Source organism: Alosa sapidissima, chromosome 17 (assembly GCF_018492685.1).
Source record: "Alosa sapidissima isolate fAloSap1 chromosome 17, fAloSap1.pri, whole genome shotgun sequence".
NCBI classification, from domain to species: domain Eukaryota; kingdom Metazoa; phylum Chordata; class Actinopteri; order Clupeiformes; family Clupeidae; genus Alosa; species Alosa sapidissima.
The window spans coordinates 7,662,675-7,677,674 of NC_055973.1; the positions used below are offsets into that span (position 1 = coordinate 7,662,675).

At 43.8% G+C, this 15,000-nt stretch overlaps 1 protein-coding gene and 1 long non-coding RNA gene across 5 annotated transcripts in view; one reads left to right on the forward strand and one right to left on the reverse strand.

Annotated features, from left to right (window-relative positions):
- LOC121688660 overlaps positions 1-14,481 on the reverse strand; it is a 21,537-nt gene extending 7,056 nt beyond the window's left edge. Inside the window, exons 1-3 of the long non-coding RNA XR_006024647.1 lie at positions 14,379-14,481; positions 13,768-13,891; positions 4,433-4,621 (exon numbers count right to left, since the gene is read on the reverse strand). This is a non-coding gene — a long non-coding RNA (uncharacterized LOC121688660). The remainder of the gene's footprint in view (positions 1-4,432; positions 4,622-13,767; positions 13,892-14,378) is intronic.
- neto1l (neuropilin (NRP) and tolloid (TLL)-like 1, like) overlaps positions 1-15,000 on the forward strand; it is a 74,017-nt gene that overhangs the window by 22,026 nt on the left and 36,991 nt on the right. The window lies entirely within an intron of this gene.

Here is a 15,000-nt window from a genome sequence, read left to right on the forward strand (position 1 = left end):
GCACACACACACACACTAACATGCACATAAACATGCACACAGACACACAGGCACTCACACACACCTATACACTCACACACACAAACACATGCACAAAGCTCATGCACACACATGTGCTTACACACACACACACACACACAAACATGCAAAGAAACAAATACACTCTCTTATGATAAACATATTCAGCACTGTCGAGCAGTAATGCTAAAAAATGATAGGGGGATTTATGCTTGGTTTAGTGTTGTAGAAACATAATCAATATTAATACAGGATCTATTTTACCTTTGTTTGTTTGTTTATGGAGTTGATCGGTTTAATTTGGGGTATGATAGAGTTGCTGATGTATAGGGCTGTATGGAGTATGGGCCTGGATAAAAGATCTTTGTTTGTTTGTTTGTTTGTTTGTTTACAGCTTTTATCCATCTTGTTTTTTGTTGAATGATAAGAGTGGTTGATGTGCAGAGAAAGGGGCTGAATATAGGATCTTTTGTTTACTCTGCCTGATTGTTTGTTTACTTATTTTCTCCATCTTGTTTGTTTGAGCTCTGATAGGATTGCAGCTGTATAGAGTATGGGCTGAATAGAGTGCTTTGTTTGTTTGGCATCAGATAGTTGAGTTGATGTATAGAGTACAGTAAGTTAACTGGGGCTTGTTTGCACAGAATCTGTGCTAGGAGTGAGTGACACAGACTCGGAGATGTTTTCTTGGACTCGGAGATGTCCACTCAGACTTGGAGATGTCCACTCAGACTCGGAAATATTCTCTTGGACTCGGCGATTTCCTGCTCGCTGCTGCTCGCGCTCTGATGGTGCCTGCTGTTTACTGGCCAACCTTTATGCCAACACTGTTTATCCTCCAGGCCTTACAACTCCAGCAAAATTGTAGCAGGCACACATCATGACCATATGATGTGTGTGTGTGTGTGTGTGTGTGTGTGTGTGTGTGTGTGTGTGTGTGTGTGTGTGTGTGTGTGTGTATGTGTATGTGTGTGTGTGTGTGTGATTGACATGCCAGACTAATCTCTGGTTTACTTTTACAGCATTATAGTAAATAATGTGTAAATACAAGCTACAAACAAGTAAACATTAAAGAGCAGGAATTCATGCTCTCTTTCTCTCTCGTGTTGTAAGACCAGAAAGAGAATCAAGGGTTAGCGTTTAAGCGTCTGTTATATTTTACTTGACCTGACCTGGTGGTCAGTATAATGCCAAAGAGCTAAGCAACTGAGATGCTTTCTCTCTGGTGCAGGTGTGTGTGTGTGTGTGTGTGTGTGTGTGTGTGTGTGTGTGTGTGTGTGTGTGTGTGCGTGTGTGTGTATGTGTGTGTGTGTGTGTGTGTGTGTCTGTGTGTCTGTGTGTATGTGTGTATGTATGTCTGTGTGTGTGTGGTGCTGTGGCTGAGCTATAGAATTAAAGCAGCAGGATCCTGGCAAGCACACCCACCCACTGGAGGAGGAGTGGCTACTGTCAGCTCAGCGTGTGCTGACAGGCTGAACAGTGACGGTATTTGCAGAGCCGTGTATTAATAATATCGTCATGTTTCCGTCTGTGGGGAGAGGTGTAATGGTATTTAACTTCAAAAGCTGGGGAATTTCAGGGGGATCATTCTGACAGACTGTTTCTCAAAGCGAACGGATCTAACAAGCTTGGTGAGGACATCCCACTCGTCTGGCTGGGATTTTGCACTTCATAAGTAGAGAGCAATGGACAAAAAAGTGTGTGTGTGTGTGTGTGTGTGTGTGTGTGTGTGAGAGAGAGAGAGGAGGGGGTAAATAAAAAATGGCAAAAACATGTCGCTGGAACTCATTGCAAAACTGAGACTGAAACACAGTTGTATGGAGACTCTTCTGTCACAATGCTTCTTCTACATATGGATAGGATGTCATTTCTCTTTTATGCTTTGAAGTGAACAGATTCACTTGCATTTAAATCATCTTTATTAACAATTACTGGGGTGGGGTGGGGGAGGGGGGTCCTTTCACCTTAAATGACAACTTTTTTAGAATTTTAACAATTAAAGTTCAGCAAAGCAATCATAGTTTCATTTCCTTTTCAGTTGGGCTCTGAGTGTGAGAAATGTTGGTGAAATGTTTGACTTCCTTCAAAAATTAACTGTTGAAAGCAAACCGTTATTGCGTTTTTTGGTTTTTATCCCATTGGATATCATTTTGTTCTGGTTTGGACCAAGCACCTCACTAAATTCATCATGGGAGAGTTATTCAAACACTATTAAAACACTGACCAAGGAATTTAAATAGCTATAGATCATGACATGCATTATAGACTAACAGAGATAATTGGTTTAGTATTAAAATGAGGTCTTTAGAACAGTAGGGAAGCCACAATGGAAGGTGGTCTTTAAACAGCATGAAGTTCCTAATGCTTTGAGATTCTTTTGATATATTTTCCTGCGGTGAAGAATGAAAGAGAGCGAGAGAGGCCCAAGCTATTGTCTGGTGTCTGGGTAATTTTCATGTTTCACTTTTCCAATATTACAGAACATTTCGCACATACAGCATAGAGGATACAGCATACAGCAATGGAGGGAAGCAAAAATGCAGTCATTTAAAAGGGCGTTTGGTTTAGGAACCAGAGCAACAGCATCTCTTCTCCAGCGCTACCTACTCATGACCATACTGTATGTCTCATAGGTCTCTTCCATCAAAGTGTGAGATAATCCCCTGTTTGTAACATACAGTCAAAAGTCTTCATCCACCCACATGTGCAGTCACATGAAAAATGTACTTTAACAAGGTGTGACTTAAAAAATTCTCCCTCATCTTTCTCATCACACGTCACTTCCACACTTTAACTGGTAGTGATTAAGTTCATGCTCAGACATAGTTATGACACGCTGGAGTCCAGGGCACCAATTATGTGTGGATGGTATATGACATGGAGGAGATGTCGTCCTTACACGACCATCATTACAGCACTAGGAAAAGATGATGTGGGAGTTGATATGTGAGAGAACGCTCTCTCTCCATCTCTCTCTCTCTCCATCTCTCTCTCTCTCCATCTCTCTCTCTCTCTATAAATATAAATATATGACGACCATCATACTGTACACTCTAGTTCTCTAGTTACATCTCTCAATTTCTATTTCACTACATGGGCAAGTTCTGTGCATGCTGACCCCCTCCCTCTGTCTCTCAATTCAATTTAATTCAATTCAATTGTGCTTTATTGGCATGAAAAAAGGGCATTTGCATTGCCAAAGCAGTCATACATAAGAGTGTATAAACATTTATGAGTAACATACATAGATCTAAACTTAGAACAGAAAATATCCATAGGTAATATAGGTAATAGAGGGTAAAAGAAGGATGGAGGACATAGACAAAAACAATACAATCTCTCTCTCTCTCTCTCTCTCCAAATATTATTGTAGTTGCCTGGATAGGCCTACTTGGCTACTTTTAGAATAGGATATGATATTGATCTGGGATCTGGGATTTCGGTAAGCAATTGAGGTCAGAATGGACTTGTCTACAGTATCTTATAAACAAATACAGTACGCAGGGCTTAGCACTGTATGTTTATGGAACTTCACCACTTTGAAGAGATCTGTGCGAAATAACAAAAGGAAAGCCAAGTATTGATCCCCTCAGAGTGTATGCATTTTAATAAGAGTAAAAGAAGGCCATCTTTTGGTGGGTCTAATGTAGGGAAAGAGGATTGAGCCGTCTCAAGCTGTGGCTGCCTCACAGCTGGCCCCAAAGATTCGGTGTGTGGATTACACGAGATCTGGTCTCTGCCATGCGCTATGGCGCTGCGCCCGACCGAGCGAGAGAGTGAGCGACCAGCCACACAGAGAGATTTCACTTTTCCGTAATTCCTTTCAGACTCAGCAGAAGCCCTGTGGAGCCGTTGCTACCCACCGCTTCTCTCGGAGCAGACGAGGAGGAGAAAGAAAAAAGGCTAAAGAAACACAAGTGTTTCCATGCTGGTCCTCTCCGGTGTGGAGTGGACTTAGCCTTAGCGTCAGGGCCGAGTGCATTAGGAGAAGAACGCTGGAGAGCGCTTTAGAACGCTGGAGTGTGTTTAAAACCTCATTAGGCTGACCATCTTCCATTTACAGAGATCCTTTACACATACAACACACACACACACACACACACACACACACACACACACACACACACACACACACTCAAACACACACATACACTTACACTTACAGACATACAGTACAAATGCACACACACACACACACACACACACACACACACACACACAGACTCAAACACACACATACACTTACAGACATACAGTACAAATGCAGACACACACACACACACACACACAGACTCAAACCTACACACACCTGCACATATACTTACAGACATGCAAACACAGACCCCAACACACACACACACACACACACACACACACACACACACACACACACACACACACACACACGGCCCACCTCCAGACAGCATCTGGCTCTGTTGCAGATCTGGCTGAGGCCTGGCAGCTGTGGGCCGGATGAGGTCCAGAGCTGGGCCGGAGGCCTGTGCCCTCTGTGGGAGTCTGTCCAGCCATGGGGTGGGGTGGAGGGGCCGGCTGCGGAGCATATGCTCCTGCTGATAAACAGGCAGGCCTCTGATTCCGCAACCTGTGAACCAGATTGAACCTCAGTGAAAAGAGCAGGCATGCATATGAATGAGACTGTGGGAGAGGGGTGAAGTGTGTGTGTGTGTGTGTGTGTGTGTGTGTGTGTGTGTGTGTGTGTGTGCGTGTGCGTGTGTGTGTATCAGTTTGAGTGTGGATTTGTGAATGTGTCTATGTGTTAATGTGGATTTGTGTGTGGGTGCGTGTTCAGTGACGTGCAGACCTGTGTAGACCTTTACACCAGCAGGTCATGCTGGTTGCAGTATGTGCTTCTGTCTTATGTAGATTGTGTGTGTGTGTGTGTGTGTGTGTGTTTGCCTGTGTATACACATACAAGTGCAAGTGGTTGTGTGTTTGTCTCTGTCTGTAAGTACACATACTGGTCTGCACGTGTTGTTTGCAGTATTTTCTTCTTGTTGTGTGCAGTTTCTATCCTTCTGAGTTTTGTGTGTGACTGTGTGTGTGTACAAGTGTGTGTGTGTGTGTGTGTGTTCTGGCACATGTTTGAGGTGTAGCCCAGTGGTCCTTTGGCCTGGGCACAGGCGTGAACAGTGGGCACAGTGGGGGCTTATCGAGGCAGGATGACCCCTACAGTGACCCCCTTCCCTGTGCCCATTTTGCCAGTGCATGCCCACCTGGCAGGAGAGGTCAGTCCAAAGACAATGAGCACTGGACCGTAAATGTGTGTGTGTGTGTGTGTGTGTGTGTGTGTGTGTGTGTGTGTGCGTGGAAAGGACCATGTCTGCCTGGAGCGAGGACGCCTTGAATTCATTTACTCTGCAATGCTGGGAGTGTTGTTTTGTTGTTGTTGTTTGTTCTCTGTTTAGATTTATTACATCAGCTTCATTTGATGATGCTGGTGGGAGGCAGCATCGCGGCTTTAATGGCGATGTTAGATTAGCGTGCCTTACATTACAAGGCCATGTTAGTCTCAACTGCACATTTAGTTTTAAAGCAGCCGTTTAACCAAACACAGCTGAGCTCTTAAATCCACGCCATCAAACATTCATGAGTCATTGCGATCCCACAGAAATCTCGGTATCTTAAAAGTTAAATAAGAATAATCTTCCTCCAGACTTGATAATGTGCGGACGGCTTCTGCGCGAAATGAGTAAAATGTTTGGGAGTTTTATTGCAAGGCCCGGGTTTTGATGTCATAATCGCAGTTAATGCGATGTACCCATTGAAAAGATAATTAGGCATTTGCAGGGGAGAAACTCAGCACAATCACTTTAATCTCTCCAGGCCTCCATGCATTGTGATCAGGAATTAAACGTTGCAAGTGAAGAGACACTGAATGAAACAGAATACCATATGATATTGATAGAGTTTGCAAACACTGAGCCCTGATCTCACATGTAGTGGGGATCCCATGCAGGATGTACGTGTGTGTGTGTGTGCGTGCGTGTGTGCGTGTGTGTCTGTGTGTGCGTGCGTGCGTGAGTGCGTGCGTGCGTGTGTGTTTGTGTGTGTGTGTGTGTGTGTCTGTGTGTGCGTGTGTGTCTGTGCGTGAGTGCGTGCGTGCGTGTGTGTTTGTGTGTGTGTGTGTGTGTGTCTGTGTGTGCGTGTGTGTCTGTGTGTGTGTGCGTGCGTGCGTGTGTGTTTGTGTGTGTGTGTGTGCGTGCGTGTGTGTGTGTGTGTGTGTGTGTGTGTGTGTGTCTGTTTACCTTCTCTCTACTACACTTCTTATGCAGGTCACGAACACCTGCTTAGAGAAGGTTGGATGACTTCTATTGTTTACTAGTATGGCCAGAATTGTCTGCATGTTTCAGGGTATTGTCTCTTGGTTTCGTGGTAATTATGTTAACTTATGACATAATAAAGTATTATGGTACATTAGACCCCCATCTGTATCTGCGCGTGCATCCTGACTGTTTTTTTGCCCCTCATTGCTCTCCTCCTGTTTACATATTTATTTGTTGCTCGCTGTTGAGCTGAGATGTATTTACAGAGCTGTGTTTGCACTGTGCGAGAGCAGATATTCTCAACATGACAAATGTGCACCGTTTACATCAGCAGCAGGAGCCTTGTGGCACTGGAACACCCTGAAGACAGTAAGCAGGGGATTTATTTTGTACACCCTATTTCCAAGTCAAATACATGTCATGTAAGACATTGTTATGTGTGTATGTGTGTGTGAGAGTGTGTGTGTGTGTGTGAGTGTGTGTGTATGTGTGTATGTATGTGTGTGTGTGTTTACTTGCTTAGTGATTTGTGTGGAGAGATTCACAATGCCTTGTCTCACCTCAGTGAAACAGGGGGCATTTCTTTCTGTGTGGTTTGGGGACGGAAAGAGGGGGCTAGATTTCCATTTTTTGGCAGTCGATGGGGGGGGGGGGGGGGGGGGTTGAGGGTGGTCTCATCTGGTGTCTAATCGGCTCTGCTCCGTAAGGCTGACTCCTCAATGAGGGGCAAACATAGTGAGGGCAAAGAGCTGTGGCTGTCTCTGCCAGCTCAGAAAGAGGAAGAAGGTAAAAAAAACTTGTCGGTAATGTGACAGACGAGAGACAGTCATTCTCCTAATGACCACGCCAGCTGAGTGAGTGGTTTTATATCCGTCCCTGCCACTCCCCCTATAAAATAATTAATATTGTTATTATCCCAAGTTCACAGTTTTAAAAGCAAACATGGTAAATTAGATGTTAAAGGCACAGTCGGGAATGTCAAGTCGCCCTTTAACAACGAGCCTTGTGTTGACAGAGAAGGTGTGGAAGGGGAATCGTAACCGTGGTTACTGCGTCATTGGAGGCCACTGATTGAGACGTCTCACGACAGGGTGGCACAGCACAAAATGACGGAATGCGAATCCGTGAAATCCATCAACGTTGCATTGAGGGCATTGAAGGCTGTGAAGGGATTAATGTGTTTGGTTCCACATACTGCAAACAGTCAAGCTTCTCACATCGCCTCTGTTTCACATTCCCCGAATAAAGCCAGGCACTGAGGTCACCCTTCTCAATCTTCCGTACTCCCCCTCCCCCACACACCAAATGAAGGCAATAAGGTTACAACACAACAACCAAATCCAGAATATCTCTAACCTCCTAATCTCATATGGGCTAACCTCTTAATCTTTAATCTCAGATGAGGATTATTGACACATGTACATGGCGGCGCATCGAGGCACTGCTCTTATTTCTCACCCCCAGTGGTATTTCATGGCCTGAACAGAGGCAGTGTTATGTGTGGGGCTTTGATGGTAATCGAGTGCTCACAAGGTCAGGCTTGAAGCATGGCTGCACTCTGCCTCCCCGCTCCAGTGGAGGTTCAATCACAAGGATAATCATAGGAGGCTATCAAATACAACATGGCAAGCAATAAAGCTGTACTGTCTTTTAGTTTGCCTGTTTAGGCATTTTGCATCATAAAACATTAGGCCTATGCATTTCATAACACATTATCCTCATTTGTATTGTAATGTTTATACATTTTGTTGCATCATAAAGTTCAGGGGACCATACGGTATCCTAACTATACCCTAACCCTAATCCTCACTGTTATGCTAGTATAGAAAGATTTAATGTGCTATCACTATTTGGTGTTCAATATGTCACTCTGTTTAGCAGTGTGTTGTGTCATTATAGTGAAGCAAGGGCACTGTGACTTAATGAGTGACTGTTCATCTGCCTAATAGGTCATTCACACCAGTAAACAATAATGCTAGATCACTGTTACTATAACAATTTTGAACGTTTACACTGACCAACAATAAGTAAAGTTGATGAATGTTGAAAGTCTCTCCTCATGTTGAGGAATGTGGCGTCAAAAATTCGATGGATTCTGATCAGCTGTCAGCTTTTTTATCATTCTCAAAATAGCTCTGAACGTGATCCCATACGATATTGCTCTTCATGTCATGTCATATCGTTATAGTATGCGGTGTGGGCATTGCCATTCATACTAGTCAGAGCGATATTAAAATGGTTGTTTTTGCTGTTCTTTGTACCCTAACTTTAGGGTACTCAGACAGATATAGGGTTAAGGTACTCTGGAACTCAAATAAAGTACCTGTAAACAAGTTTCTTTTTTTAGTTGCTACATTTTTACCATTTCTGAATGAGGCGCCCGAGAACCATGGAGGATTTTTAAAGGGTATATTTTATGATTTACTCAAAATGGATTACAATATTGTTTTTGTATTCATTCAATTTCTGTGAGTTTCATTTGAAATGGCTCAGTGGATTTGCTTTTACAACATTTAAAGGGCACTTTCTGTTATTGCAATGATGCAGTGATGTTATGCAGTGATGGGATTTGCTCAGCATATCTGCCAAAACAGTGCTTTACTGCTGTACCCCAAAAAATGTTGTCTATAGTCTTTTTTAGTGACTAAAGTAGCAAATGTGTCTTTTCAGGTGTGGCAGTCTCCTTTCTGTGCTGAGTGTCGATGATGATTCCCAATGTCGTGTCAAATAGGAGCTGCCCTCAGTTTAGGCAGACGTAACTCTACAGAGATTAAATGAAGCTTTTATCACACTCGGAGCGGGAATTGTCTTTAAAGTGAGCAGGCGAGTGTGTATCGCTCATCAGGAATGCTTGGGAAATTGGACTGTTCGTTGGCGAGCTCGGGACTGGGGAGGAAAGATCGCTTTGCTTGAGTCGTTTGAAATAACGTCTGACAGAGAGGGCCATCGTATGACGCCGGGGCTCCTCTGCGGGCTTATTAGGCGTGCCAGAAGCTGAACATTAGTTCTTCGAGCGCTGAAGCATCCTAAGTGGCCTTTAGAGTGGGTCCGTGTGTCTAAGCCATAAAGGTAATGGAATCAGCACACACATATGACAGACTGCCACAGACAACGATCTGTCATGTGCGGCCTTAATGAAATCCGTTGCCTGTGACAACACTTTCTCATGCAGAGGACTAATGAAATTTGCTCCCGTGCACCATAACCGTATCTCCACCCGCCACCGTGATGGCAGACCGCGAGAGGGGAGTGAGGGTTGTGGGAGGAACGCGGGGAGGGTGGACAGGAGCAGGAGTGTTTTGAAGTTCATAAATGTGGTTAACGATTGGACATGACGAGGGGGCCTGACATTGGGTTCTGAGGTTTCAATGAACCTGATTGTAGCAAAGCTAAAAAAAGGGGAACAAATCAGTGTGAATGACAGGGGTCTATCTACCCCGCATGGAACCATCGTTTTTCGTTTTGATCTGTAGCCCCCCCCCCCTCCCCCCGCTGTACTGGACCCCCCGAAAGGAGGGTAGGGCAGACACAGTTTTCTGTGAATATCTTGAGAACTGTAGGGCCTAGGATGACCAATTTTTTTCCGTATGTTTGCCTCCAGGGGTCATGTTAACCCATTCCATGTGCACACATGTGCATAAACAGACACACGCACACACATACATTCACAGTAATCATACGTATGACACATACTCACACAGTAGACATATGTACGCATGCATGCACATGCACAAACACACATACCAGGCAAACACACAAGCACGCACACACACACACACACACACACACCCACACACATAAACATAAACGTGTACACGCACACATGCACACAATTCAAGAATTTCTCAGAATTATGAACAGGCAAGATGGGGGTGGGGTTGTATAAAATGAATTTTACCTGTGAAATCTATGAACTAATCATGTTTTGGTACTTGTTGTCTAGCAGATAACAGTGAGAATTGAGTGTGGATAATGCAATTTAGTGAGACAGTTAGAATCATATAGGCCTTTCAGCGTGATTTATTTTTGTGGAAAAAATGTTTTTTATGGCTGTGGTGCTAATAAACTTACAAAGAATTCATTGTAATGACTGGTGTTTGCACTTTGGTAATAGTACTGGTTGTTGGCAATGCTTGAAGAACCTGCAGGGGAATTGAACATCCTCCCATTGAAGAGTTGCTCATAAGTAATGCATTATGGGCCATAAATGTCAGCAACTGCATAACACGACTTTTTTATTGTGTGGATGATATAGCTGTGGTGTTAGTTACTTTTAAGAGCTTTTGTAGCATCCTTTAATTTAAGTGTTATGGTATATTATATGACATATAGGATGGACCCTCTGCTCTTGGTAAAGCTGATACATACTCTAGTATTCATGCAGCAATGTCAGTATGGAAGGGCTATAGTCCTTGACAAAAAGTCTTACATTTCTGAAAAGCAAAGCCCCAGCTGTCACATAATAACAGAAACATAAGCATAACTGATTCTTATGTTCGACCAGTAAGCATGTATGTTTGTATAGTTATGTTTATGGCTAATGTAAACCTTATGCTGGATATTAAGGTCTGCATGCATGCATGATGCATGGTGGACTCGATGTTAAATGAAGCAAAAGTGACACAGTCTCGCTCCATTAGATCCATTATAGCAAAGCAGTTGGAGCAGTGATGTCTGCCAGCATCTGAGGGGATTAGTGATGGAGGTCAGGCCTCATCTGGATCAGTTTGGGGTGTGTGTGTGTGTGTTTTGGGGAGAGGAGGGTTCTTTCCATGTGCAGCATATTGAGAACATAAGGGGGGGGGGGGGGCTCTTATTTATTGACACAGTCTGTTTCCTGTTGTAAAGGTGTTGCTATATTTTGTTGACAGGTTGGTCCTAGTTTAAAGCCGTTTAGTTGTGTAACATAAAGGTGTCTGTCCTCTAACAGACAGAGGAAAACACGGTTTCCTAAAACCTCTACTGTACCCTACAAAACTCACATACACCTACAATAGGAAGTTTTCATTTTCAACTGATTGTGACCCAAGGCCAAGGACCACTATTCTAACGGAGCAACCTGAGGACCATCATTGAATAAAAATATTTATAACGATTAAAATTACACCATTTAATGCATGGTCAGAGGCTACCTCGTCTTACAGTTTCTCTTAATATCTCATAATAGATTCTTAATATCAGAGTCTTAATAACTCATTTACTTTATCAGAACATTCAATACAAAAACATGTTTAAGTACAGTACTTACTTTCTGTTGGAGACTCTTTGAAATCCTATTATTCATATCATATTTACTGTAGTAAGGATGATCTCAATAATAAAGCCCACTGTAGCATTAGATGCACCATCAGATTGGATTGTCCGACCTCTTCTGGCCTTAGTGATTTGCAGTAATTTGACTGTGAGAGTTTACTGGAAGAGGGCAGATCTTCTCCTTTAATGGGTTCTCAGCACAAACTCTCGTAATTGGCTTTGTTGAGACCCCAGGAGGTGGGGCACATAATCAGTTTGATCCCATGCAGGTACATTTGTAAAGCTGGGGTTCAATAGTGGGAGTTTATGTATTTTCCTTTAAACCAATGAATGGATCGCTGACAGTGTTTTTTTTTCCCCTCCCATGAATTGGGTGTGGCGTTTGAGGAGAAATATTCTCATGGCCCTGAGGGCAGCTGGCTCTGCAGTGGATCATGCCCCAACTCTGGGATGGATCTGACCATGATCTGCTGCAGATCCAGACTTACTCTGACATGGCTCTAGCCAGTTATAGATGCACAGTAATGGATCTGGCCATGATGAGGTGTTGATTTGGAGTAACTCTGGATCTGACAGCTGTCATATTGGTTCTATATGTAAAAAAGGATAGAGGTTGTGTGTGCGTGTGGGTGTGTGGAGACGGGGGGGGGGGGGGGGGGGGGGGGCAGAGGAGAATGAAGGGGAGAGGGAGGCAGGTGGAAAACAGAAGCAGGCAGATGGATTCATGCATGTCACAGGATATTAGCCTATCACAGGATATATATTAGCACACATGTAACATTGCTCTCAGTGAGGCAAAACCTTACCATAGTGGACAAGCGGCTGTGTCAGACCATGTGGCTTGAGGGTAAATTACAATATGTATATGATAATGTGTGTATTTATATGTCACATATGGTGGTTGCTCTGTGCCTTTGCCTCTCTGAACTATTCTGAGTATATGAACTGAGTATTTATTTAATTAATGACATCAGATCCTCCCAATGATTTCTGGCTACAGCCCATTGAGAGCATTAAAATGAATATAATGAATCTAAAATGAATCTTATCTATTGCCTATCTAAAATAGTTGCCTTCAGCTATTTTACATCTCCAAATAAGGAATAACTGCTTCTTAAATGTGGATTTCATTCTTCCACACGTCTAAAATGCAGAACTTGACTGTCATTGACTTGATATGAAATGAAAAGAGTCATATACTGAATAATATGCAAATGTGACTCTAAAGATAACAAAGTTCTTTAAAATACACCATTCACCGATATTTAGTCTTCATTATAAAAACATTTGTTAAAGCCATAATCTTAGCGTATGGAGGTGGTCTCACTGGTGCTGTAGATTCTCATAAAAATGAGACGCTCGAAGGACTGCAGTGACTTGGGCTGAGAGTTTGTGGCTGCGGGAGCGTACTCCTTATTTTCCTTTTGGCCAGCTGTCAGCTTAGGGATCTGCACTGATGTAATATTCTTAATGCAGCCCACAAATCCACTTACTGTTCTTTTTGGATATCCTAGGCTTTCTCGGTTGATGCAAAGGTGCGAAAAACCTGCACCGTATTACAATGCCTAGCCAGCAGTTGTGTGTGTATGTGTGTGTGTGTGTGTGTGTGTGTGTGTGTGTGTGAGAGAGAGAGAGAAAGTGTGTGTGTGTGTGTGTGTGTGTGTGTGTGTGTGTGTGTGTGAGAGAGAGAGAGAAAGTGTGTGTGTGTGTGTGTGTGTGTGTGTGTGTGTGTGTGTGTGTGTGTGTGTGTGTGTGTGTGTGTGTGTGTGTGTGTGCGTGCGTGTTGGATGTTGTGTTATGGTGGATTGTAGCTTGGACCTCCAGCTCTTGCATTAGAACAAGTTGACTTTTGCTGTTTGAGTTATTTCATAATTGAATTCTGTTTAGGTTTGAAACGGTGAGAAAGAGAGGGGGGTCGGTGTATCAAAAGATAGATAGAAGTGGATAGAAAGAGAAGGAGAAAAAACCATGAGGACAAAATACAGGGAAGGAAGGAGATCCATAACAGACAGAGAGAGAGAGAGAGAGGAAGAGACGACGTAGAGAAAGAGTGATAGAGATAGAGTACTAGGAGATAAAGAAGGAGAAGGAGAGTAAGTGCAGCGCGGGAGACTGCTGGACTGAAATAACGAGTGAGCAGGAGAGATTTCCTCCCGGTCAATCAGGGTCTCTGGGGAGCAAGCTCACCCCTCACACACAACACACTGTTTACCATCGCCGTGTCAGCCATCTTCCCTCCACTGCCCAGAGCAGCACACACTGGAATACATCCGTTCTGAGTGTGGGCCAGATCTGGTCCACATTCTGTATGTTCCTGGTCCACAATCACCTGCTGTCTAAATCAATGAAGCAATACTAGTTTATAATCCTAAAAATATACCCATAAAATATCCACTCATATTGGACTGGAAGACACGGCAGACTGGAAGAACAGCAGGCAGCCTCTGTTTTAAAAGTGTGCTAAGTTGAGGTGTTTAAACAGACTGGTTTTTTACTGTGCTGTTGTGAATTGTGTTGTGAAAGTTGTGAATGATTAAGACCGATTTTTCCTCATACAGATTTATGCTCATTTTCTGCACAGTGTTTGTGCTATGTGAGTTACAGTAAAGCAAACAGAGGGAAACGGCTAATCTATTTGAATGCATAATTTGCCTCAGCAGCCTGTAGCTGTGGTAATGACAACACCAATAAAATAAGTGTGTGTGTGTGTGTGTGTGTGGGGGGTGGGGGGGGGTGGTTGGAGAGGGATTGGGGAAATATGCTGTGTGAAAATCCTTTGGTGGCAAATACAATCTCTAAAATGTAATCAGACTTTCTAATTACCTTTCAGTTGTGTCCCTCCTGAGCTTCCCCCCAGCCCAGAAGCGTTACAATATGCAATGGTGGCGTAATGAAATGGATTTACTGTAGTATTGATTTACGGGTCCACGAGCTGGATGTGAACTGAGTTGATTGTGGCTGTCAAGAGGCATTAATTTAAATGGAAACACCTGTGCGTGGACAACTGCCTTGTCAGTATTTCGGCTTGGCTGCGTGAGCGATTGCCAATCTAGGAGAAGGGGGCCGAGGGCTGGCCGCTATTGACCGGTATCAGAAATAGATATGGCAGCGCCTCCCCCAGGGGACCCGGCTGCCAAACAGAGGCGGACGGAGACGACCGCCGGGCCGCAGCTGCGTTGAGGGCTGCTGATTTAACGGCTTGATCAATGGCGGGGAGCTGTGTCCCCAGCGCAGGGGTCAGAGTAATCCTAGCGAAGTGCGAGCGGCGCATTCGGAGTAAAACCTCCAACCGTTGTCCCGTCCAAGAAGACGCTTAGCAGAAAACAAAGTGTAAGGATTTGGTGTGACAAGAGAAGACAGACCTCAGTTTGTGTGTTAGAGCTACTGTATGCACCGCTCCCTACCCCTCCAAAAACAACAGAAAAGAACTGTACAGTAGGTCTAT